This window comes from Vipera ursinii (genome assembly GCF_947247035.1).
Source record: "Vipera ursinii genome assembly, chromosome: 1".
In the NCBI taxonomy this organism is placed as follows: Eukaryota; Metazoa; Chordata; class Lepidosauria; order Squamata; family Viperidae; genus Vipera; species Vipera ursinii.
Window position 1 is genome coordinate 146,931,996 of NC_139512.1, and position 26,990 is coordinate 146,958,985.

The window sequence follows — 26,990 nt, forward strand, 5'->3', positions numbered from 1 at the left end:
TACCATTCCTTGTCTGTGCAACTCTTTGGTAGCACAAGGAGACCTCTGCACAACAAATTCCTTAACACATCTTTTCTCCAGAAGCTGTGAATGCTCCAACACTGGAAGTTTTTAAGAAGAAGCTGGACAGCCATTTGTCTGAAATGGTATAGGGTTTCCTGCCTGAGCAGGGGGCTGGACTAGATGGCCTCCAAGGTCCCTTCCAACTTTATTATTATTATTGTTGTTGGTGGTGGTGGTTTTTTGTTATTGTTGTGATCGGGTGCAATTTTATTTTAATTGTTTTGCCTGATGTAGGTGGAGATACAGAGCTAAGCTGTATAGATATTTTTAAGGGCTTGGGCATTGGGACTTAAAGGGCAAGATTAAGCTGTGAGGAGATTCAGTGTACTGTCATTTTGTATAGACAAACACAATGAAAATGCTTGATTTAGACATTTGTTGTTTTTCAGTAGTATTATGATAGTATAATACTATAGTATAGTAGTATAGTCTGTGCGGAGCATATACTGCACATGCCCTGTAATTTCCCACCTACAGGTCAGATATGCTAGGATTGAGTAAGTATGGGTTCAAATACTTCTCCATAAAGCTCTTTAGATGACCAGTTATCATCCTCTCAGTCTGATGTGAGAATATATGTGCCTTGTGTATTGATCTCTTTGGATGGATATTTCTTCGGGAGAAATACCCCAAGTGGTTACCTTGCCTTTTTAAATAAATAAATTTATCTAAATATATCTAGTTGTCATATAAATAAATGTTAGAGCATGTCCATAGAGGAAATGCAAATGTCTCGCTAGATCATAACTGAGGAAATGTTAGTTGGCCTTATACATCTTATTTGTCCTTGAAAGGTTTCAAAGGTCAGTACTCTATCTTATCCCAAAATGGCGCTAGAGTTTTTTTGTCGGGCAATTGAGGGAACAGAAGACAATGGCAGTTCTAACCATTGCCAAAATTAGGGACAGATGGAAACTGGCCTTATCACCCAAAAGAGAAGTTCAGATAGCCCCTAATATAACACCTGTCAAGAGAAAGAAGAGCAAAAGCATTGACATAATCAGTGGAGTGATTTCATTATGGCTTCCTAACTTATTCAATAAAGGTTACTTAGCGGAAGTCCTTGGACTCTTGTGAGCTTACCTAATAAATTCCAGTTTTGCCTGCTGAGCTAAGCCTGATAGTTTAAAAGTGTCTTAGGGATATTTATTTAGAGGTATCAAGGGAATGAGGGGGAAAGCAAAATGAAAGAGAGTTTGGGTCTCTCTCTCTCTCTCTCTCTCTCTCTCTCTCTCTCTCTCTCTCTCTCTCTGTTTGTGTGTGTGTGTGTGTGTGTGTGTGAAGGAATGAAAAGAAAGATAAGGACAATTAGCAGTTCTCAAATCCCAAAGGTGTTCCCTCTGATTCATTACTGGAAGGAAGTCAGGAATAAAACTCATATCAGCTTTGAAAATTCACTTGTGTGTATTTTTAGCTTATTGGTTTTAAAGCATACAGGTTCTTCTGGGATCATGCTTTTTTTTTTTACTAAATTGGGCTGCATTAAAAATGTTTTTGTGGCTGGCAAAGAAATCTGACAGAACATGTTTTCCTTCAGATAACATTTAGGTGATGTGGACTAGTGGCGTAAATGTAATGAAGGCAGATGAAGAAGTTGTGTTGGGTCCTGCAAGCACAGAGGTCTCACTGGCTTGCCACTTGTTGCCTGTTGCTTCATCCATGCCTTTTACAGACCTGATCATATGATTAGATTATCAAACCTGGGCTAAGAATGCAGACAACCACTAGATGACAGTAAAAAAAAACAGATTTTTTTTAAAAAAATCTTTGCTCCCATGTCTACTGGTTGTCTGGATTTTTCAGTTCAGGTATGACAGCACAAATGTAGGACCTGATTGTGTTATTAACTGCTGTGGTGGCGCAGTGGTTAGAATGCAGTACTGCAGGCTAATTCTGCTGACTGCCGGCTGCCTGAAGTTTGGCAGTTCGAGTCTCACCAGGCTCAAGGTTGACTCAGCCTTCCATCCTTCCGAGGTTGGTAAAATGAGGAGCCAGATTGTTGGGGGCCATAGGCTGACTCTGTAAAACTGCTTGGAGAGGTCTGTAAAGCACTGTGAAGCGGTATATAAGTCTAAGTGCTATTGCTATTAAATGTGGCACAGAAGGAAGGAGGAAAAATTGAAAGAAGAACCATCCCTCCTACTACCAGCTCTATCTCTGCTACCATCAATTGCTATAACCTGGGGGAGGGGAAAGACACAGTAGCTTTTTTCACCATGGTCTTATTTTTACCATTTCACCATTTTCACCATTTCACCATCTGAGGTTTGCTTTGGGGCCCAGGAAATTCTGCTTATATTCCTGGTGCACATCTGTAGCCTAAATACATCTGTGTTTTCTGATCATAATGACGGCAGTCACTGAAAGATGACTAAATGATGCAGAATAAATATATTTGATTTCTGCGATTTATACTTACAAATTAGCTTATGATTGTTCCTCCAGACATTTTAAATAAGAAAGAGAGTTCTCACTGAGTCAGAACTGGAGATGGGACTCTTTGACATTTGCTGGTGATAATTATATTAGCTCTTAAAAGTTTTCTGCCAAACCTACTTCATGCTTGTTGTTGAAGGGTGAACCATTATTATTGAAAGATAGTTTAATAAAAAAATATGTAGCATTTAAATATTTGAAGTTACTGAACTGAAGATATTTATGACAGCCTATTTCATTTTACACTGATAGTCTCTGTCTTAGGGAGCTCTTGCTGCTTTAACGTGGAAAATGTCTGTAAGCCAGTCAAGAGTTTTTCCCAAAGCAATCTGTGTTAATAATATTTTGTTCCAGTGCTGTGTAGGGGTTTTTAATATAATATTCACTTGACTTGGAACATGTTTATGTAAAGGTATTTTTCCAGCATTTAACACGTCTTGGTTTTATGGATTAATAGATGACCTATGATCCGGTGGATCATCGTTTCAGAAATAATTTCTTACCTAAACAAAGAAACAGAATGACCACAGGTGGGCAAAAAAACTCAGTCCTAGCAGGAGTGTCTTCCAACTTCCTGCCAGCTTCCCCACTGACTTTGCTTGTGGGAAGCTGGCAGGGAACATCAGAAATCACAATAGCATGATCCTGGCTGACCATGGTGTGCTGCAGCAATCACCATTTTGCAAATACAACTGGCCAGAGGTTTTCTGCAGTGGTTCTTGCTTTGTGCCATGCTGCTAGGGCAGGGGTAGGCAACCTCGGCTCTTTTATGACTCGTGGACTTCAACTCCCAGAATTCCTGAGCCAGCATGGCTCAGCTTGGAAACTCTGCTGGCTGGCTCAGGAATTCTGGGAGTTGCAGTCCACGAGTCATAAAAGAGCCGAGGTTGCCTACCCCTGTGCTAGGGTGTCTGGGGCTTCCTGGAGTAGTGTGGCTTTGTGCTGCACTGCTGGGGCTTCCCAGGGTGCTGGCAGCTTTGCAACAGGGCGCTAGAGCAGCTGGGGCTTGAAGCAGGCAGTCACTTTCTTTACCATGATCCAGATCCTTGCTTAGCGACCTTCAACTCTAGGTTAACAATGGCAACATGGAGTGCCATGATTGCCATTGCTAAGCAATGTGATCACGGGATGTCACGCTTTATGACCACATCACTTAGCGACAGAAATTCCGGTTCCAATTGTGGCCATAAGCCGAGGACTATCCGTATAGACAAAGGGAAGCAAAGGTTATAAAGCTTTGAAGTTTATTTGGTATTTCAATAAAAAGCATGCTTGAGTATTTGACTAATTAAAATAGCTGCCTTTTGAAGCAAAGCATTATTTTTGTTAGATAGGAATATAACTTTTCAAAAGTGTATTGTTTTGTTCTCATTTATGGATTATTATTCTTTCACCCACCCCCATCTTCATCTGCTCTTTAGCTTCTGGCAGTTCTTTGTAAATTATGAATTTATAAAAATAAAAAAAAACTTACATGAATGTGGACAAATGTTTGAAAATGTTCTAGGATGGAAAGAAGGACAGACTTCCATGCACCTTCCCCCTAGCAGGGGTGTCAAACTCAATTTCATTGAGGGCCGCATCAGCATTGCGGTTGCCCTCAGGGGGCCAGGTGGGTATGGCCTGGGTGGGTGTGGTCTACTGGGTGGGTGTGGCTAGAGTGCATATGGCCTACTGGGTGGGTGTGGCCAGCTCTACATCATTGCATCAAGGGTGCCTATGGGGGCCTGGGCAGGAATGGGACAGATCTGAGGGTCTCTGGCAGAAGGAGGGTCTCTGGGCCAGGGCCAAGGCAGTGGGGGCCGTTCCCTCACTGTTTCCAGGATGGCTTCGTGGGCCGCATGAAACCACTTCGCGGGCCGGATCCGGCCCCCGGGCCTTGTGTTTGACATATCTGCCCTAGCCTGATCCCCTTCAGCTATGTTGAATGGCAATAATTAGCCATGCTGGCTGGGAATTATGGGTGCTAATCTGCCACTTATGTGGAAGAGGTGTGGAAAGGCAAATGGGCCTATTATCACTGCCTCTTATGTTTATCCTTAATTTATGAAAGTTATACCATTCCGAAGAACTGAAAACTGTTTTAAATGCATTAAACATTGATCTATTAATAAGCAACACAGAGATGAATGGGAAATTTTATCTTTATCTATAGACCCTTCATTAGATTAAATGGAATGCTTGGGGGTTTTTTAAGGGAAAGGTTCATTAAGTTATTTAAATCTTTATAGACACACATTAATACAGCTAATTTAAATTGTTCTCCCAGCAGAAATATACTCATAATCCTTTAATAAAAGGGGAGATATTGCTTAGCATTTTCTTAAGTCTCTGTTGCTGACAAATTATTTGCAATAATAGGTTAAATCCATATCTGAATTTTAGAGCTGAACCACTGAAATTTTCATTAGATCAGTGTAACATACACAGTGCTGTAGAAATGTTTTGCTTCATAGGATCATTAATGCAGTTCAATATGAAAATAAGCTAAAGGCTTCTTTTGCCAAAATTCTCACGTTTTGAGGAGTTATTTTATCTCAAAGGCCATATGTCTTTAACTATTTCAGCACTTAATCTGTGTTTTCTCATTTTATAAAATAGGAGGAGTGAGTATTACAATTGGATTTATTAGTGGCTTTTAAAAAATATGCTAATGGGTATGTAAATCTTCCTTCTTATTTTGTATGCGATATCTTTATATCTTCTAAATTTTGAACTATTGCTATCACTTCATCAAATCTTAAAGATCTTAAAACCAAATGCATAGGTACAGTATAGGTGCTATTTTGCTCAGCAGTATTAACTGTGAGAGAGATCTCGGAGTCCTAGTGGACAATCACTTAAATAAGAGCCAGAGTGTTCTACAGCTGCCGAAAAAGCCCACACAGTGTTAGGCTGCATTAACAGAGGGACAAAGTGTTAATAGCACTTTGTAACACCTTGGTAAGGCCACAGTTGGACCAGTTTTGGCCACCCCGATGTAAAAAAGATGTTGAGACTCTAGAAGGAGTACAGAGAATAGCAACAAAGATGATTAGGGGACCGGAGGCTAAAACATAAGGAATGGCTGCAGGAATTGGGTATGTCTAGTTTAACGAAGAGAAGAACGAGGGGGGACATGATAGCAGTGTTCCAATATTTCAGGAGCTGCCACAAAGAAGAGGGAGTCAAGCTATTTTCCAAAGCACCTGAAGGCAGGACAAGAAGCAACAGATGAAAACTAATCAAGGAGAGAAGCAACCTAGAACTAAGGAGAAATTTCCTGACAGTTAGAACAATTAACTAGTAGAACAACCTGACTCCAGAAGTTGTGAATGCTGCAACAGAAGAGACAGGACAACCATTTGACTGAAATGGTATAGGGTTTTCTGCCTGAGCAGGGGGTTGAACTAGAAGACCTCCAAGGTCCCTTCCAATTCTATTGTTGTTGTTGTTGTTGTTGTTGTTGACTTTCTTGTTTTTCTTTGAAGACATTTTGCTTTGCATATTTAATCATGTGATATCGACACTGTGGACTGCAAGCTGAAATGCTTTTTTCCCCCTTTTGATTTGGAAAATGAATGTGGCTGACTTGTAATTTCACAGAACTATATTCTACTTAGTTGAAAATGGTAGTTGAATACTCTAGTTGTTGCTGAAAATGGTAAATGTTTCTGAAAATGGTATTTTTTTCTCACTGACATCCTTGAAGAAGCTGTTTCCCAGTCCCAAAACAAATTTGGACAAATTGAGATAGCTACATTATGCTTATTGCAAAGAATGAATAATTTGTCTAGTTTATTAAGTTCTCTCCTAACATTTTTGCAGAAATGCAGATGAAAAATATGCTTATTTGTTTGCCTTGTTCCATCATAGGCAGATATCTATAATAATTCTTGATCCCACCCACAAACAATCAATTTCACTATATTTTATAGACAGCTGACTATGATTGGACATACACAAATGATATATTTCTTTATCACATGTGGGGTGGCTAGGAAAATAAAGAGATAATAATGAGTGAGTGAATTGACACTGTAATCTCAAAAATGGAATTCATCCAAGGTAAGGATAGGGAGAGATGTGGAGAAAAAGTGTTTCAAAGTATTCAAATAGACTCCACCTTAATTGACTACATATAAATGGGGCTGAGAAATTCTTACAGCAGTTTCTGTATTTACCCTAGACCAGGGGTAGGCAACCTTGGCTCTTTTATGACTCGTGGACTTCAACTCCCAGAATTCCTGAGCCAGCCATGCTGAGGGGAAAGCTAAGTTTCCAAGCTGAGCCATGCTGGCTCAGGAATTCTGGGAGCTGAAGTCCACGAGTCATAAAAGAGCCAGGGTTGCCTACCTCTGCCCTAGACTGAAGATACCTTACTGACATCTGTGAAATTCTTGCTTCCCTTCTTTTGCCAGCTACATAGGGCTTTAAAAACAAGAGGATCAAAATGATTCATGTTTTATATGTGCAAAAAGACACAAGGTAGTTTCAGGGTAGCTGCCATGCTTTCTGAAGTTTCTGCCCATGTTTCACTCTTTTCCAGCACCCAGAATATACACCTTTCTTCTTCTGTGCCTCCAGATATGCTGTACAGGTAGTCCCCGACTTACGACCACAATTGAGCCAAAGATTTCTGTTGTTAAGTGAGACATTTGTTAAATGAGTTTTGCGACCTTTCTTGCCTCAGTTGTTAAGTGAATCACTGCAGTTGATAAGTTAGTAAAATGGTTGTTAAGTGAATCTGGCTTCCCCATTGATTCTGCTTGTCAGAAGATGATCACATAACCCCCGGGACACTGCAACCATCATAAATATGAACCAGTTGCCAAACATCTGAATTTTGATCATAGGTTCATGGGGATGCTGCAAAGGTTGTAAGTGTGAAAAATGATCATAAGTCACTTTTTTTCCACTTTGAAGGGTCACTAAATGAACTGCTGTAAGTTGAGGACTACCTGTACTTGAACCTCTGGGATTCTCAAACTGGGAATTCTAGGACTTGAGATCTGGCTAGCGTTAGATTGGAGAAAACCATTCTACTGGAGAAGAAAGCCTGGGCCACAAAATGAAGTCAAAGGCTTCCACTCTGGACTTTATGGAGGCATGATTTAATTAATTAATTTTAATTTTTTACTAAACCAAATTTAGCAATTTTTCCATAGTGTTTGGAAGAGCTATCAAAAGAACTGTAAAGTGGGAAGTCTTCTCCGACTTAGCATTTCATCAAAAGCAGAAGAAGAAAATTCAGGATCTTTAATAACCTCCTCACTTTTGAGACAACTATTATTAAACCTTATTATTTTTATCCCAGAAAACTTTGTTATGTTCATAGACAATGGCAATAATACTCTGCAGTTAAGATTTTTACATTTACTTTTCTTCATCTTTCAGATACATCTTTTCATCAAACATAGGGCTTCTGCAATTATACAAAGCCCAAATACATTATTAACATATATTGTAATTGCTTTGATATTATTTTTTCCTTTTTTAAGTTTGTAAGGTTTTAGTGGAAAAAATGACTTGGTGTAACTTAATCAACTGTCAGGTCAATTGCCCATGCCTGGTGGAGAAAGATCTGAACATCATTTTATCTTTCCATCAGGAGGCAAAAATCCCCCCAAAATTTGGGTGCCTCCGTTTATAGGTGGCGGATTTTGCATTAGATCAGGGGTGTCAAATTTGCCATGTCACGTGATGTATTGCGATGTGTCGTGACTTTTTTCCCCTTGCTGGAGCTGGGGTGGACAGCGCTTCTGCGTGACACATCTGGCCCGCGGGCTGGCAGTTTGACACCCCTGCATTAGATGATGGAAAGTATCTGGTATGAGCCTAATTTAAGTTCAGAACTACTTCTCATATTGTAGCTCTCTTGATGTAGTTGGTTACCTATTAATTATTGTAATATCTCTTTTTTTTCTCAGTCACATTAAGTGTTGAACATATTCCCAGATCAGTTTTAGCTAACTATCCTTTTCTTATTAAAAACAGGTTGTAAAGTCAACTTGCACCAGGGGTATTTTGTATAGTTAATGGCCAAGCTTAACTACCTCTTAATTAGTCTTGCATTTATGTCAGGATGTTTTATATGAAGCTTTGCAACATTGAAGCTTCACTGAATGTAACGATTAACTCCAAACTAGACTAAGAAAGCTTCAATCTTTAGCTTTCCTCTTCTTCACTGAAATCACGAGGACATTTTTTAAAAACTTTTCAAATATTTATTTATTTATGAAATTTATATGCTGCCCATCTCGTATCCAACAACTCTAGACTACTTATAGCATAAAAACAATAAAGTATTAAAAACATTAAAATAAACAATAAAAAACAGAATATTGAAATACAAATCCTGAATACGGATTATTCTTTTCTATGTTTTATTGAAACAAAACAATTTCTTGTTTCTATTGTTTTAAATTGACTGGTTTGGCCGGTTGTGACTTGTTTAAAAATAGAGGATATCATTGCTGATTATCTCACAACTGCAGCAGGAGAAGGCTATGCTCATTCAAATAAGCATGATTTGTGCTTAAGTCTGAATATACCTTTGATGACACTGAACCATATGCTCAAATTCTGGTTGTCTGCCTTCATGTTTTTAATGAAAAATGTCAATAAAGATTGCTTAGCTTGAGAAATTTCACTGAAATATTTATTTTCTACAAGGATTGTGTACCTTTATCAGGATCTAAGACAGGGGTGTCAAACTCAGTTTCATTGAGGGCCGCATCAGCATTGCGGTTGCCCTCAGGGGGCCAGGTGGGTGTGGCCTGGGTGGGCGTGGCCTACTGGGTGGGCGTGGCTAGAGTGTGTATGGCCTACTGGGTGGGCGTGGCCAGCTCTACATCATTGGCATCAAGGGTGCCTATGGGGGCCTGGGCAGGAGTGGGACAGATCTGAGGGTCTCTGGCAGAAGGAGGGTCTCTGGGCCAGGGCCAAGGCAGTGGGGGCCGTTCCCTCACTGTTTTCAGGATGGCTTCACGGGCCACATGAAACCACTTCGTGGGCCGGATCTGGCCCCCGGGCCTGGTGTTTGACATGTCTGATCTAAGATATGTAAATAGTATTAGTTGGCATGTCCACTCCTCTTTTTGATTATACTGATAATAAATTTATAAACTTATTTCTTTTAAAAACTAAAGTATCAAATGCTGTATTTTATAGTGAGATCCATTAGTCTTGATTTCCTAGTCTAATTTGCAGCCTCAGATTCCCAGTTAGTCTCCTATCCATGTACTAGCTAGGCCCAATCCTCCTTAATCCCATGAACCAACTCTGGCCCCCATGAACTTTCATGGCTATTATGAAAAATAAACAGTGCTATTATGAAAAAATAAATAGTGCCTTTCTCTCTTCGGTTATTTTGGAAAGAATTCTTTTCTGTTTTTGCCTTAAGTATTGGAAATTAATATGTGGAAAGAAAGCAGTTACCACCTTTATTAATTGGGAAAGCACTGAGTACTACTTTAAGTCTTCCCATTATGTTTGAGCATCAAGAAATGACCTATTTTGTAATATAATATGATCTTTTGCACTAATTGTAAAACATTAAGAATATTTTAGGATTGATATCATGTATAATCAATAGGGTTACAGGGGCTTGATAGCTACTTATACTTTAGAACAAATACTTATTAAGCATGGACTCTGACTTTTCTTCTCCTTTACTTCTTTTACCACTTCAGTTATCAAGGGATGGGATTGTGACTTAAAATAATAATTCTTTCCTTGTGACACTAAGTTAATCTGTTGCAAATGATCCCCCAATTTTCAGAAGTTTGTGCATGGTAACATGATATTCTTGCCTAATGACTGCATGATGTTCACTAACAATTCTGTCGAAGCAGCTGTTGCTAAGTGACATGGTCACATGAAGTTTTGCTTAGTGATAGAAATTTCAGTCCTGATTAGTGTCATAACTGTCAGGCACAAAAGACCAGGGCCACACATGTAGTTCCAGTTAAACTAGTGGTGGGATGCAGCTGATTCGCACCACTTTGGCAGAACCGGTAGCTGATTTTTTGTTGCTAAGGACCAGAATGCACTTCCAGAAGCAGCATCCACACAGAGAACCGGTTGTTCACATATCTGAATCCCACCACTGGTTAAACTGATTTATTGTGCATTCCTATGCATGGAAATCTACTCAACTAACAGTTAGCATTATTTTGGCACTAGATGTGGGTTAATGGGATTCAAAGGGGCTGAACCTAGTTTATGGCTAGTAGAGACTAGGCAGATTCCTCTTTTGACTCTGCCCCCAGGTTCTCCCACTTATCCTACAGTAACTCAAGGCCTACCTGTAAATTATATAAACAAAGAGGGTTGTTAAAAAATCTTTCAACAATCCTATTTGCTTTATAACCCACACTATCATTATTTTTATTTCACATTTTGTAACTTTGGAAGAATAATACTGTTCATCCTTCCAGAAGAATTGTAAGCGGTGTATAAAAGTATGGTGATAAATCTTGAAGAAAGAATGCAAGTATGGTTCTCCTACTTTGACTCTTGGTATGAGAGGAGGTATTACTTAAGATTCTCTTATTATCCTTGTAACAAAAAAGTAGCATTCTTGTAGGACTGACAGATTGTACTATGAACACACTTTATGTACTTTGCACCTCTTGCTTTTAATATAAATACTGTTTTTCAGTTTCTTCTTGAGAGATGATGTTATCTGACTGAAATAAGACATGACTTTAATTATATTTTATTTTTTGAAAACTACCTCCCATAAATGTGATGATGCACAAATGTGTATGTATTGATTTAGTATTTTGCAGGAAGTAGAAAGCAAGAAGGGAATGAGAACATGTTTCATTAGTAGGAGTTGATACACCCACAGCTACTACTTAGTTTTTCCTCTGATGATTATTCACTTATGTTTTCATCTGATTAGCTTTTTCTCATTTAACCGTGAAACATCCAGCTAGGACCCTTCTTCATGTAACATTTTTTGATTATGTGATTTATTTTAAAGGTAATTTTATTTGTGAGTTGTTTGGCATCTTACAATTGCAGAATTATATTTATTTAAGTATCTTCTAATTTCATTGTTTACTTGTTCTTGCTTGAGGTTGTTAAGAATGATTAAAATTTAAACTATATCAGGATTAGATCTCCTGGCAGGGAGCAAAAACAAATAATCAAGACATGTGATTGTCTTTCAAGTGTTTAAAAGTTTAAAAGAAGTTTGTCCTGGAGCCTCATTGAGCAATATTCAGTGTTGTGTGAATTTTGTTGTTAGTTGCAAAGTCGTGTCTGACCCATCGTGACCCCATGGACAACGTTCCTCCAGGCCTTCCTGTCCTCTACCATCTTCTCAAATCCATTTAAGCTCATGCCTACTACTTCAGTGACTCCATCCAGCCACCTCATTCTCTGTCGTCCCCTTCTTCTATTGCCCTCAATCTTTCCCAGCATTAGGCTCTTCTCCAATGAGTCCTTCTTTCTCATTAGGTGGCCAAAGTATTTGAGTTTCAACTTCAGGATCTGACCTTCTAAAGAGCAGTCAGGGTTGATCTCAGCTACTACTCATAGAATCATTGAGTTGAAAGGAACATTAAATATTTAGTCAAACCCCCTGCTCAGTGCAGGAATGTTCATACTGTTATGTATTGGGCTCAATAGTAATACCACGTGGGTTGCTGGAGCAGCTAACGGCTCTCCAGCAACCCAGACTCCAGGTCTCCAGTGCTGCTATTGGCTATCCCTAGGCGGCAATGGTTGCTTCAAACCTATTGGCTGCCGCCTAGGGGCTAAACTATATATTGTGGCTAGTTACAGCCCAATTCTCAGTTCAGATTCTGCAAGCAAATAAACATTCCTGCGCCAAAGAACCCGCTACACAACACATACCATCCCAGACAAATGGCCGTTCAACTTTTTTTTGATAACCCTCGATGATGGAGCATCCATCATCTATCAAGCAGCCTATTCACTGTTTAGTAGCTCTCAAAACCAGGACATTTCTCCTTATTTCCTCCTTTCCTATTCTTAGCATTCCTCCAAAACTGCTCTGGAACGTTATTCAATCTCTGACAAAGTTATTTCTGTAGATATCCTGACTGAAACAATGGCATTCTTCTTTGTTTTCTTTATTCTTTATTCTTTATAAAGAAATTTGAGACACTTAATATTATGTTGTTAATTTCTAAAGCATTTAATTATCCTTTTATTTATTATATTTATAATTTTGGGCAAATTATAGTATGCATTTGAAAACCAAACATAATATTGTTATGGCAAATAATAAGATAACAATAAAGTATGTAAAGAAATTATACACTGTTTTTTATAATCTAGCCAATATTGAAAAATATGTACCACTAGAAAAATCTTTCTGGACATTATCACTATTTGCGACTATCAATCAAGTTAGCACGTCTCATTTTTAATTGGAAAAAAAATTAAAAATAAATAAAAAGAATCATCATTATTCAAAATGGGGAGAAAATTAGAAGCACTGAAGTCAATAAAGCAGTCTATTGCTGCATTTGTCTGAAAGTACCAGAAAAGTCTTTTTAAACCAGCAGGTGATTAAATTCTTGTGAAGTAAAACAGTAATTTAATTTTAATTTTATTAAATTTATATACCGCCCTTTCCCGAAGGACTCAGGGAGGTTTACAGGGTATTTAAAATCAAACAGTACGAAATACAAAAGTTAAAAAAGAATTAAAAAATATTAAATTATCCGTTAACTAAAAACCTCAGTTAAAAATTCTCAGCCTGGGCCGGAGAGCTCAAAGAACCAGGTCTTCAGGTCCCGGCGGAATGAACGAAGGTCAGGGGCGGTCCTAAGCTCCACGGGCAGCTGGTTCCAGAGGGCAGGTGCACCCACAGAGAAGGCCCTCCCCCTGGGTGTTATCCGCTGGCAATCTTTTACTGGCGGCACCCTGAGAAGACCCTCCCTGTGCGAGCGCACTGGACAAAGGGAGTTTGATGGTGGCAGGACGTGTTCCCTCAATTATCCCGGACCCAGGCCATTTAGGGCTTTATAGGTCATCACCAGCACCTTGAATCTCACCCGAAGGGCAACCAGAAGCCAATGCAGCTCGCGGAATAGAGGTGTTACATGGGAGTATCGGGAGGCCCCCATCACAACTCGTGCGGCCGCATTCTGCACCAGTTGAAGCCTCTGAGTGGTCCTCAAGGGCAGCCCCATGTAGAGAGCGTTGCAGTAGTCTAAACAGGAGGTCACGAGCGCATGAGTGACTGTGCGTAGGGCATCTTGGTCCAGGTAGGGTCGCAACTGGCGCACCAGGCGAACCTGGGCAAAAGTACATTAGTACTTTTGTCTTTTTTGCTTTATCCAGTGGTATTGCTGAGTTCATACTGTTAGTACTATTGGTTTTTTATATGTTTTTATCCTGCTTTTTTACATATGACTCAAGGTTATAAACATACCAACACTCCTTCCTACTCCTACTCCTCCCCCCTTTGAGGAGGATTGATTTGAGAGAGAGTGACTGACCCAAAGTCTCCTAACTTCCAGTCCCCTCATTTCCAATACCTTAACCACTACAGCAAACTGATGTATTATTATTATTATTAGGGTAGCTTTTATATATATATATATATATATAAGCTACCCTAATAATAATAATAATAATAATACATCAGTATATATATATACTGACAGCCTCATTCCGCAAGGGATACTATAAATCTCATAAATGTACACGAGTTCCAGCTTCAACTAGATGTAATACAATTGCTTCGTGTGGTATTTCCTGTGCAATTAACTTCCTGGATATTGAGTTTTAACTCTCTTTCCGTTCCTGGAAAGGACTTGGGACTTTGTCTTGTAATAGTAATTTTAGATGTTTAAGACAATTAACTGTCTAGACTCTAGAGTGCTGAAATAATACACAGGAAGTAGAAAGCTGGAGTATAAATTGAGATAATGCATAGGAAGCAAGGAAAGTAATATGCATCAAGAAAATGGAGAAGGAATCAAAGCATTCATGAATGGTTAAAATTACCAGATACTACTACTATTGATTTCTTGTTTCCTTCTGCCAAGATCTTGACTTCCATGATATAATATGGTGTGAAATTGTTGCACTATAGATTTCCTTGCATTTTTCATTAATAGCCAGTTGTTTGAAGGAGGACACGTAAATATCCAGTGCTTTGATGGCATGTGACATAACTCTGCTAAAGTACGTATGAGGGCAATTGAAACAAGTTGAGCATAGAATTTAGAATCCAATATCTTTTTTAAAAAATTCTGAACTAAGTCCTTTGTCTTCCTACTGCCCTGATAGTTCAAATGCAGTAAATGTATCTGTATCTTCCGCTTCTGCTTCCAATTTTTCCTTCCTTTGAACAGGTAGCAATGAAATACAGTATCTGCACAGTTACTTTTGACAGATACTGGCTATGACCTCCCGTTTGGAAGCTTCTAATACCAAACTTGATTATTGAGGTGCTGGAAATCCTTTGAAAGAAGTGGAATATGTTGAAATGTATACGGAGTATCTTTCTCTGAATCTTTTAAGCCATTAAAACTTTCTCCAATTTATTCCACTTCTTTGGAAACTGCTCCACATTGTCTCTCAATATGTTCGTGTATTGGTTAACCACTTAAGTAGCTTTTTTGAAGGATTTCCACAGTTAAGAACCAGATGCTTTGTTTGGCTTAGTTCTCCTATAACAGAAACTATTGATATTGCTTATCAGTGACTGATTTTCACACTAAAACCGAGGGAGGGGCTGTGAATAGTATCTCTGTTTCACTTGCTACTTGACTCCAGCAATAGTATGGTTGGCTATTCAGATTTCTCTACCTGTGTACTGCATCTGGATGTTGGGAATCTATGTCCACTAGACATTTTGCTTCTCCATTTCCTTTCTTTTTTTTTTACCAAGCTTGGCTTTGATTGCCACAGTTTCTGGCTGTGGCCTGGAACATTCAGTAACTGTGTCATAGTTGGATTTTAGTTCATGTAGCTTTATATTGGTCCGTGTTCCCAGTACAGTCAATATCGCTGTGTAGCCAGTAAAGCACGGGTCCCCTGCCCCCGGTCTGTGGACTGGTACTGGGCCACAGAATGCCAGCAACCGGTCTGCATAAACAAGCAAAGCCCTATCCACGAGATGCAAGCAGCACACAAAACCATGCCTCCTCCAGTCCGTGGAAAAATCTCTCTCCACAGAACAGGTCCCTGGCGCCCAAAAGGTTGGGGACCTTTGCAGTAGAGTCAAGCCATTCTTGACTTCAGGTTGCATGACTTCTATTGATCATAATATCCTTGTAGACCAGCTTAAGCGGCTGACCCTGTTAGTTGTCTTCTGGAAGGCCATGAGGATCTGGCACTTCTCCCAGGTGCTGGAGCCATGATGTTAATGTAGCTCATTGATAGATGTGGCTTTATTTTATGTGCAATAATGACATTTTCAGGGCCTCGACCCATTTTATTTTTAGTAGATTTCTAATTTCTGGCTGATGCTTTTTCAATTTCTCTTCACTACACAGAGTTCCCTGGGTTAATGGGCAGCTATATAACCCAAGCAGTTTAAATATATGTTTTGTCTTCAGTAATTGGCTCCTAATTAAGCCAATGTAAAATTTAAATACGTAGCCATGTCTAAGTTAATATAAGGCAGTGATTCACAACTAGTGTTAATGTTACCCCAGGAGGACATAAAGGTAATCTATGTCAGGGGTCCCCAACCCCTGCTCTGCGGACCAGTACCGGGCCACGGCATGCCAGCAGCCGGTCCACACAAACAAGCGAAGCCCCATCCGCGGGATGCAGGCAGCACACAAAACCACGCATCCTCCAGTCTGCAGAAAAACCTCTCTGCATGGAACCGGTCACTGGTGCCCCAAAGGTTGGGGACCTCTGATCTATGTAAGACACAGTATAAGCCACTAAACTAAGCCTTTAAAATTTGCAGTCAGTTTTAAATATCTTAAGAAAGTTATAAAAATATAAATATTATTTTTTGAAAAATATTGATCAATCATAGTGGGCCTGAGGTTCTTTTGTGGGATGAATGGAGTTCATCCTACGAAAGGTTCAACATCACTTACTTAAGGAACTACATTAAGAACCAGGTTCAGTACATGCACTGATGATCTGTTGCCTTGGTTCAGTTTATGTATGGATAAAATTGCATTTTTAATCTCTTCTGTTTTATTAGTTTTAGTTATGAAATGTATTGGTTTGCATGAGATTATTTGCCTTCCTGCTTTATTTGTGTGCTGGTTTTATTTCCCTTTTATGATCCCATTAATAGGTTTTTAGATAATTATGTCTTTTAAAGTTTTTATGAATTTAATTTTTAGTGGAATGCTTGCAGACTGCAGAATGACATATACAGCAGAATCCAATGTCTCTTTATTTAGAAGAAAGGCATAGTGAATTCAGTAATACAGTCACAAGCCAATTGAAGTCCAGTCACATATGCTTGTTTTTCAAGATACATTTTTGTTAACTTCCCAACAGGTATTGATGATACCCATGGAGTTTTCTTTTATAAAGAAAATATCAAACTGGCACCACTTTTCTATAAATCTTTCTTGCTAAGCTTGATCTCAATAATTATTTTTTAAAAAAAACCAAGACGGATAGGAAAAATATGAAAATGGAGGAAGCAGCTTTATTCAAAGAAAAACAGAATATTTGAGGAGAGATTTTTCTGCATGCTCTTTTGAATTAGAGATGTGTGAAGCCAAACCTGGGGGTGTGTGTGGGGTGGGTGAGGTTGTTGGGTCTTTCTCCTCTGTTCTATCTTGAATGTCCCTTGTCTTCAGTCAGATATTATTGATTCTGAAATGTGAAGGTGCAAATCTGAGTCCCATACTATGGATACTTATCCTGGGTGAAAACATCTGTTACATTGTCAGTTACCTGATTTTGCATATTTTTCTCCTCTGTATTCCCCCCCCCCCTAAACACAACTGAAGGGCTGGAGGATTTGGAATAGTAGTTCACGTTAATTAGAATCCACGTTGAAAATTGAAACTTTTTAGATTACCCAGCTATCTGTTTTCTATCTTTATTATTAAACTGCAAAGATTGAAAGTTGGGAAGTTGGATAATTTATTACGGGTAGTCCTCAACCTATGATCACAATTGAGCTCAAAATTTCCGTTGCTAAGCAAGAGATTGGTTAAATGATTTTAGCCCCATTTACGACCTTTCTTGCCATAGTTGTTAAGTGTGAATCACTGCAGTTATTAAGTTAGTGACATGGTTGTGGTTGTTAAGTGAATTGACTTTGCTTGTTAGAAGGTGACAAAAAGTGATCACATGGTCCTGGGTCACTGCAACTGTCATAAATATGAGTCAGTCACCAAGCTTCTGAATTTTGGTCATGTGACCATCAGAATACTGCAAAGGTTGTAAATCTGAAAAACAGTCATAAGTCATTTTTTTCAGTGCTGTTGTAACTTCGAATGGTCACTAAATGAACCGTTGTAAGTTAAGGTCTACCTGTATTATTATATATACAACACTTTGCCAGTTCTTTAGCTGGTGTTGTATTTTATATGCATCAAATTCTTACCAAGAACCTAGGATATCATATCCTATACACATATCACTATAGTATATGTGCGGATCCAAGCAGTGTGGCCTTTTGTAATTGGCAGATGGAAATTTTGCCAATGTGTTGATTTTCTAAGTGCTATCCAAAATTTGTTGTCAATGCTGATGGTCTGCAGGTGGGGCTCCAGATATTTTGGGATTGCACCCCAGGCACTTATCACTATTGGTACTATCTTTACTTTCTTTTGCCACAAACATTCTACTTCTATTTGCAGGTTTTTGTATTTTGTGATTTTTTCCCCAATGCTTTTTCTTCTATTATGCTATTTCCAGGTATTGCCTTGTCCACTATCCAGACTGTTTTTGTCTTTGTTATTGGCAGTTTTAAGTCTGGAGTAGCCACTTCAAATAACATTTATTGAATAATTATAAGAAAAACTTTCCTTCATATTCAAATTAATATTTAAACAAAAGACACAATTCAAATGCTCATTTAATTAACATTTTCTTAACTTTTTCATACAAGTTGGGTAGTACAGAATCTAAAGCTAGCCTTTAACCATTGTTAATGTACTTTGCAAAAAATCTAGCAAGTAATAATTGTGTGTGTGTGTGTATATATATATATATATATACATATTTGTGTTTGATAAGCAGTGTTCTGCTAGTTCTATAATATGGTTTGGTGGTTGGTATTTGCTTCTTATTGTTGATAGAGCTTCTTGGACTGGCACCTGGGTGAATAGTGATACCACATCGAAGCTGACTAGCAAGTCTTTTTGGTCTATCTGTAGATTTTTCACTAATTCTATAAAGTGGTATGAGTTTTGGACATATGAAGCTGCCATTTCTGCTTGAGGTTGTAATTGTTTTGCTAGGTATTTAGCTAAGTTTTGTAGTGGTGAGCCTATAGAACTTACTATGGGTCTTAGTGGGATTCCATCTTTGTGTATTTTGGGGAGGCCATATAGTTTTGGGCATCTGGATGACTTCTCCCTAGGAATGATTGTTTGTTGGATTTCTTGGCTTATAGAAGTTGATTTTATCTTTTTCTTGGTGGTCTTTTCTAGATAGGTTGTGGGATCTGTATATATAGGTTTGTATGTAGTTTCTTTGAGTAAGTTGGACAGTTTCTCTTCATAGTCTGATGTGTCCATTACCACTGTAGCATTGCCTTTATCTGCTGGTAGTATGAATATGCTGTTGTCTTTTCTTAGGTTTTGCAATGCTACTTGTTCTTCTTTTGTTAGGTTGCTTTTGGGTGGTTTGCTTGTGCATAGGATGTGGGTGACTTCATGTCTGACTTGGTCTGCTTCATCTGCATTGAGTTTAGTTAAGCTGGTTTCAACTCCACATATGATGGTTTCTGTGGGAATTTTCTTTGGTGCAACAGCGAAGTTGAAACCTTTTGCTAGGACGTTTGTTTCAAACAAACAAGTTCCAAAAAAACAAAATCACCAATATGATTCAGCAGGGGACTCCGAAACAGAAAAACATCCTATCAGGCCCCGTCCGACGAATCGCCCAAAGAGAGAAACCGGAACGGGAGCTGGTTCTTCCAAGCTGTGTTTATTATCCGCATAAACGTTCGCTCAAAGACAAATGAAGTCAGCGTTGACTTTACAGCACAGTCAACGCTGTTAAATAACCAACAAGGCTAACTCCCACCACCACACCCTTAATTACAGCACCACGCCCCCACCCTACTTAAACCCCACCTCCCATGGTTCCCTCCTTTTGGCTCCCGTCCCACCACCAATGCAGCCGGTAAGTTATTCCCCAGCCTAACCCTCCCTCCTTTTCCCCGGAGTTCTGCCTTGACTCTACGTTCCCCGCACCACCCCAGAACGCCGCGAGCTGCTCACTAAATCCCTTCCCGGCCCACCGGTTGTCTCCAGCACCCCCTGACCCACCCAGGCACTCATTCGTGCCCTGCGGCTCGGGCGCCGGGCAGCCACCGCCTCGTTCTTTGCACGGCCCCTTCCCGGCCTGTAAGTAGCTTCTGGAGCCCGGCTGGCTGGTCCGCGGCCTCCCCAGCTGACAGGCGGCCCGCCGCTGCGCCGTTCTTCTCCCTGTCCCTGTTCCCGATCCGTTGGAGCAGCGTGGGCGTGGCCAACCGTCGCTGGAAGCTGGCAGCATGGCGACGGGACGAGGAGGCCTGTGAACGACCCTGCGGCCTGGTACGTTGCTCCGGGCGGTTACCGGGTCGCTGGGAAGGGCTGCGTGCTGGCCCGGGCCTCCGGATGACGACGGGCGACGGCGGGAGGCTTCGGGGCCTGACAGGGTGTTTCCGGAGTGCTAGGGAGGGCCGTGTGCCGTCCCGGCCCTCCGGTAGACGACGGCCGCCGGCGGGAGGCTTCGGGGCCTGACGGGGCGTTTCCGGAGCGCTGGGGAGGGTCGGATGCTGTCCTGGCCCTCCGAGAGACGACGGCCGCCGGCAGGAGGCTCCGGGGCCCGACGGGTTGCTTCCGGAGTGCCAGGGAGGGCCGAATGCCTTCGGGGCCTGACGGGGTGCTCGGAGGGGGCCTGGCGGCCTGGTGAGCCACCCCGCGGCCCGTCCGGATGTCGGGCGTGCTCGGCCCGACATGCCGCCCCCCCTACCAAGGGTCCTCCTGCGGATGCAGAAAACAGGGTTATAGCATCATTCACTGTGCACACACCCCCATGACCCCCACCCCCCGGCCTGCCAGGGTGGGCTCGATGGAAGGCCCGGATCAAACGTGGAGCATGGACATCCTCCCGCGACACCCACGTCGCCTCTTCCACCGGGTACCCCTTCCACCGAAGGAGATATTGTAGGGCGCCCCTCCGCACTCTGGAGTCCAAGACCTCCTGTACCTCATATTGATCGGCGTGAACCGGTCCGGGACCCTCCTCCCCTGCTGCCGCGGTAGCCGCTGGAGCAGGTTTCAGCAAGCTACTATGGAACACCGGGTGGACCTTACCCAAAAACTTAGGCAACCGCAGCCGTACCGTCACCGGGTTTATTACCTGCACCACCCGGAACGGCCCGAGGTATTTGGGTCCTAGCTTACGGCACGGAACCTGTAACCGTAAATACTTGGTAGACAAGTAAACCAGGTCCCCCACCCGCGGCGTAGCAAAGGGTTTTCGTTTCTTGTCTGCCTGTGCTTTGGATGCTACGGCAGACCGATCCAACGCTTCTTTCGCTGCCCCCCAGACAGCCGTGATCTGGTGCATCCAGTCAGGCGGTGAGCTCGGAGATCCGTCGTCCTGGGGACACTCAGCGAAGGGAACGAACTCGTGACCGGTGACCACCCGGAATGGAGAGAAGCCAGTACTACTGTGAACCGCGTTATTGTATGCAACCTCAGCAAGCGCTAACAGGTCCACCCAGTCTGTCTGCCGAAAAGAAACATAGCTTCGTAAATAGCGCTCAACAGCAGCGTTGGCTCGTTCTGCGGCCCCGTTGGTACTGGGGTGATAAGCGGTACTCAATCCCTGGGACGAGCCAATATGTCGCAAGAACTCTCTCCAAAACCGGGCCGTGAACTGCACCCCTCTATCCGAAATCACACGCCGCGGTACTCCATGCAGTCGGTATATTTGTGTGAGGAACAACCAAGCTAGGCGCCGGGCTGATGGCAACCCTTTACACGGGACAAAGTGCGCCTGTTTAGAAAACAGGTCAACTACTGTCCAGATAACGGTGTGACCCCTACTCTCTGGGAGGTCCACAACGAAGTCCATGGCGATGTCCTGCCAAGGCCGAGTCGGGTCAGCTACCTGTTGCAATAACCCCAAAGGCTTCCCAACCTGGGGTTTTGTAGTGGCACAAATATGGCAACGCCGTACGTACTGCTCGATGTCGCTTTTCATGCGAGGCCACCAGAATTGACGGCGTGCCAGGTGTAAGGTTTTCACAAACCCGAAATGTCCCGCCTGTTTGGCGTCGTGGCACCCATGTAGAACGCGTGGCCGCACGGTTTCGGGCACATACAGTCGTGTTCCATGCCACGCTAAACCGTCCCGCATTGTCAAGAGTCCCGGATTACTCCGCAACCAGGCATCCTCCTGCAATGTCCTTTGGATGGCCTGGTTCAACGTCTCCTCCGATGCCTGCCTAGCACTCTCCGAACCTATCCCTCCGGTTGCCAGTGCCGGGATGAGTGCCTGCACTACCTCCTCCCTCTTGCTGTCAAACTGAGGCATGCGCGACAAGGCATCTGCCAGAAAGTTCCGACCCCCCGGCACATACTTCAGTACAAAACGGAAACGACGGAAGTATAAGGCCCATCGGACATGTTTAGGCGACAAGCGACGAGGGGTTTGTAGGGCTTCCAGGTTTTTATGGTCCGTCCACAGTTCGAACGGGTGGGAGGCCCCCTCCAGCAGATGTCGCCAGGTTTCCAAAGCCCAACGGACCGCATACGCCTCCTTTTCCCACACCGCCCAGGCCCGTTCGGTGGGAGTCAATTTCTTGGAAGCGTAAGCACATGGCTGCAGAACCCCGGCACTGTTCCGCTGAAGGAGGACGGCCCCAAGAGCAACATCGCTCGCATCCGCCTGCACGACATAAGCTAGCGTGGGATCGGGATGTCTCAAAACGGGCTCTTTAGCAAAGAGGGACTTCAGTTCCTCAAACGCCCGCTGACACGCGATAGACCACTCCAATTTCAACCCCGGACGCGGGCGTGTCTTCAACTGTCGTGTGCGCAGTAGATCTGTTAACGGCAGGGCGATAGCTGCGAAACGTGGGATGAAATGTCTATAGAAGTTGGCAAAGCCAAGGAAACTCTGCAACTGTCGCCTAGTCTGCGGAGCTTGCCACTGTTGAATGGCCTGTACCTTTTTAGGGTCCATCTCCACCCCCGCCGACGATATGCGATACCCAAGGTAGTCCAGCTGGGCCTTATGGAACTCGCACTTGGACAGTTTAACATAGAGTTGCGCTTCCAGCAACCGTGACAACACCTGCCGCACAAGAAGCACATGCTCCTCCAATGTGTCCGAGTAGATCAGGATGTCGTCTAAGTATACCAAAACACCCCGATACAGGAACTCATGCAGGACCTGATTGATCAATTGCATGAACACAGCGGGAGCTCCCTGTAGGCCAAATGGCATCACGCGGAACTGAAAACTGCCAAGAGGACAATTGAATGCGGTCTTCCATTCGTCCCCGGCTTTGATTCTCACCCGGTAATAGGCTTCCCTGAGGTCCAACTTGGTGAATACCCGGCCTGTCGCCAAATGGGCCAGCATGTCCTTCATCAAAGGGAGGGGATAGAGGTGCTCCACGCACACCGCATTAACCCCCCGGTAGTCCACACATAAACGTAAGCCCCCATCCTTCTTTTCACGAAAAAGAACTGGCGCCGCCACCCGGGATCGTGCTGGTTGAATAAACCCTCTTTCCAAGTTCTTATCTATGTACCGCCGTAACTCCTGCATCTCTTTTGGAGACATGGCGTACATACGGGGTTTAGGTAGTCTGGCCCCAGGTTCGAACTCAATAGCACAATCCGTCGGCCGATGGGGTGGTAACAAGTCGCACTCCCGCTCATCGAAGACGTCCATTAAATCCGAGTAGTCCCGGGGTACGTGCACCTTTGAATCATCCGTGACCCCGCAAACCTTCTCCCGCATCCCCGTGTCCTCCGGCCCCAGGAAGGAATGGTGGAGAGGGGGCTCGGGACCCAGACTCACCCGAAGATGACGACTACCCCCCTCCCACCAAATCGTGGGGCCCCATTTATCAAGCCACGTAAGGCCCAGAATAAGAGCTTCAGTCATAGAGGGCACCACAACGAAACGCAAAACCTCCCAGTGGGCCCCCAATTCCAGCCGGACAGGTTCGGTGACGTGGGTGATAGGAGCCCCCCCAAGGAGCGACCCATCCACTTGTTGGAAACGCAGAGGGGTTACCAGTCGTTGCAACCGGATACCGACTGCAGCCACCGTTTTCCGGTTGATAAGACACCGGGTGCTCCCCGAATCGACCAAAGCCCTGACCGCCCGCCCTTGCCCAGATACAGGACTCACCAATACCACGGGGAACACAAAAGGGCATACCGGAGCGCTTACCATCGGGTCGTCCTCCAGCTCCAGATCCTCAAGGTCTCCCGTCGGCACGGTCTGGGTAGTTACGGGGCCGGTTGCCAAAGGAGGTGTCGTGTCCCGACGGCTGTCGTCAGCGGCTTGATATGCGGTTCGGGACCGCTCCGAGGTCTTCCTAGCAGGCAAAGCCCGTGTCGAAGTCGCTGGAGGAACCATCCGGGCTGGCGGGAGCGGGCATTCAGCCGCCCGGTGACCCGGCTGGTCACATCGGAAACACCTAATACCCGGACGTGGTGGTGGTACAGGGTTGGCCTTGGCCATCGGCAAGCCGGGCCGCTCCTCCACCTTCACCTTTTCAGCCGGCCGCCGGCCCCCGGTCACCCCCTCAGACCTTCCTCGAGTATCCTGCAAGCCAATGTCCAGCTCAATAGCCACCCGGAACCAGTCCTGCAGACGGGCCGGAACCCCTCTTACCACACAAGCTCGTCGCAAAGCACCATCCAGTCCAGCCTTAAAGTGGTGCACAAGAAGGCGTTCAGGCCATGATCGTAGCCTCCCGGCCACCTTCCGGAACTCCCCAACGTAACGTACGGCCGGTCTTCCTTGTTGGCGCAGATCCAACACTTCGGCCTCGGCACGGAGCACCCGTGAGATATCCTCAAAACGAGCGCGTAAAGCCTCCAGGAAAAGACCAAGGTCCCCGAGCTCACGGGCATGATCGCCGTATAGGTCAGCCGCCCAGGCTGCAGCCTCCCCTTGTAGACACGCTGTGACAGCCACCACCATCGCCCACTGGGACGCATAGGCCGGGCCGTATTGGTCCATGTGATTAATCACCTGCCCCAAAAACATTGCCAGGCGATCTGGATGACCGTCATAGACCACGGTCAGGGGTGGAGGACCCCACGCCAGCCCTTGACCCCAAGGACCCAACGGCATCCCCTGGGCTGGGACCCCCCCATCTGGTCGTAACGGCTGCTGTCTTGGTCTTCCGGTTACGCTGTCCCAGGAAGTCGTGCCGCCCGGTACCGCCGTAATGGGAGCCGAAACCCCGGGACCTCTGGGAACCTCAGGCTGGCGAGCTGCTCCCTGGTACCTTGGGCTGTCCATACGAAAGCGGGGTGGGCTAGACCGTCGAGCAAGACCACCTGAGAGGGACCACTGCCCCTGATCAGACTCTTCTGGAGCAGACCAAAGCCCAGGCTCCCGACCCCTCACTTCCCCAAACCGCTCTCTGAGAACCTCCATAGTACGGTTGCCCGGAACGGTGGAGTAACTCCATTCTTCACCGCTGTCCTCCATGAAACACCGCTCCCTCCACTCAGTAGACGCACCTTTAGGCCGGTTCATCAGGCCTTGGCCGAGTCCTCGATGATCCCCATCAGAATACGTCCACCGATCACTGCTGCGACCCCGCACTGCAGCCTCCTGAAGCCCCGAACCAGGGCCTTCGAGTGGAGGGGGTTTTTCCTTCCGCCGCACCGAGGGCACCGCCTCCTCCCCCACTTCCACCGACTCCAAGAGCCCAGCCGCTGCTCCAGCTTCCTCCTGCCCCGCGGCCAGTGGTGCAGCATCCTCCGTGCCCTCTGCCATGGCAACTTCTGAGGGAAAAGCTCCCCGCAAAGATAAAGGAACGCTGACTTACTATCAGGCCCCGTCCGACGAATCGCCCAAAGAGAGAAACCGGAACGGGAGCTGGTTCTTCCAAGCTGTGTTTATTATCCGCATAAACGTTCGCTCAAAGACAAATGAAGTCAGCGTTGACTTTACAGCACAGTCAACGCTGTTAAATAACCAACAAGGCTAACTCCCACCACCACACCCTTAATTACAGCACCACGCCCCCACCCTACTTAAACCCCACCTCCCATGGTTCCCTCCTTTTGGCTCCCGTCCCACCACCAATGCAGCCGGTAAGTTATTCCCCAGCCTAACCCTCCCTCCTTTTCCCCGGAGTTCTGCCTTGACTCTACGTTCCCCGCACCACCCCAGAACGCCGCGAGCTGCTCACTAAATCCCTTCCCGGCCCACCGGTTGTCTCCAGCACCCCCTGACCCACCCAGGCACTCATTCGTGCCCTGCGGCTCGGGCGCCGGGCAGCCACCGCCTCGTTCTTTGCACGGCCCCTTCCCGGCCTGTAAGTAGCTTCTGGAGCCCGGCTGGCTGGTCCGCGGCCTCCCCAGCTGACACATCCAAGAAGAAGAACAGAACAACGGACGAGCCATCTTGCCCTACATAAAAGGAACAACCGACAAAATCAGTAAAGTACTACGCAAACATAACATCAAAACCGCATTTAACACTGACAGAAAGATATCAACCATCCTGAGAAATCCCAAAGACAAAATAGAACTGGAAAACCAGGGCATATACCAAATCCCATGCGCCTCCTGTCCAGCAACATACATCGGACAGACTAACAGAAGAATAGAGGTACGTGTAGAAGAACATAAGAACTCAGTACAGAAGAAAGATCACACATCTTCACTAGTACAACACATAAACACTACGGGACACAACATCAATTTTGAAGGTACAAAAACAATCGCCAAAATAGAACATCTCAATAGCAGAATAATCAGAGAAGCCATTGAAATAGAAAAACACCCAGACAGTATGAACAAGCGAGACGACACCTCCCGCCTACATGCCATTTGGAAACCAGCATTGATAGAGAAACGAATTTCAGCAAACAAGGATTTAAAAAACCAACAAACAACCCCAAATACCACCAGCCCCAGCAAGACTCATCCACACCCAGAACAAAAACTCTCCCACACAGAAGACAGAACAAGTCAAGCAAAAGTGCCATCACCCAAGCAGAAGAACGCACACACGAACCTGACTGACCCATACCAGAGATACATAGCAGGTCCTCGAACTCGGAGCCAAACCAAAGCTCTGGAGGCCACTACACAGCCCACTCCTCAGGACACCAAATCACAACACTCAGGATATTACAACACAACAAAAAACCC

The 26,990-nt window shown here is 44.1% G+C and overlaps 1 protein-coding gene across 1 annotated transcript in view; it reads left to right on the forward strand.

The window, feature by feature from the left end:
• Positions 1 to 26,990, forward strand: part of KCNJ3 (potassium inwardly rectifying channel subfamily J member 3) — a gene marked incomplete at both ends in the record, with an annotated part of 147,926 nt that overhangs the window by 39,729 nt on the left and 81,207 nt on the right. The window lies entirely within an intron of this gene.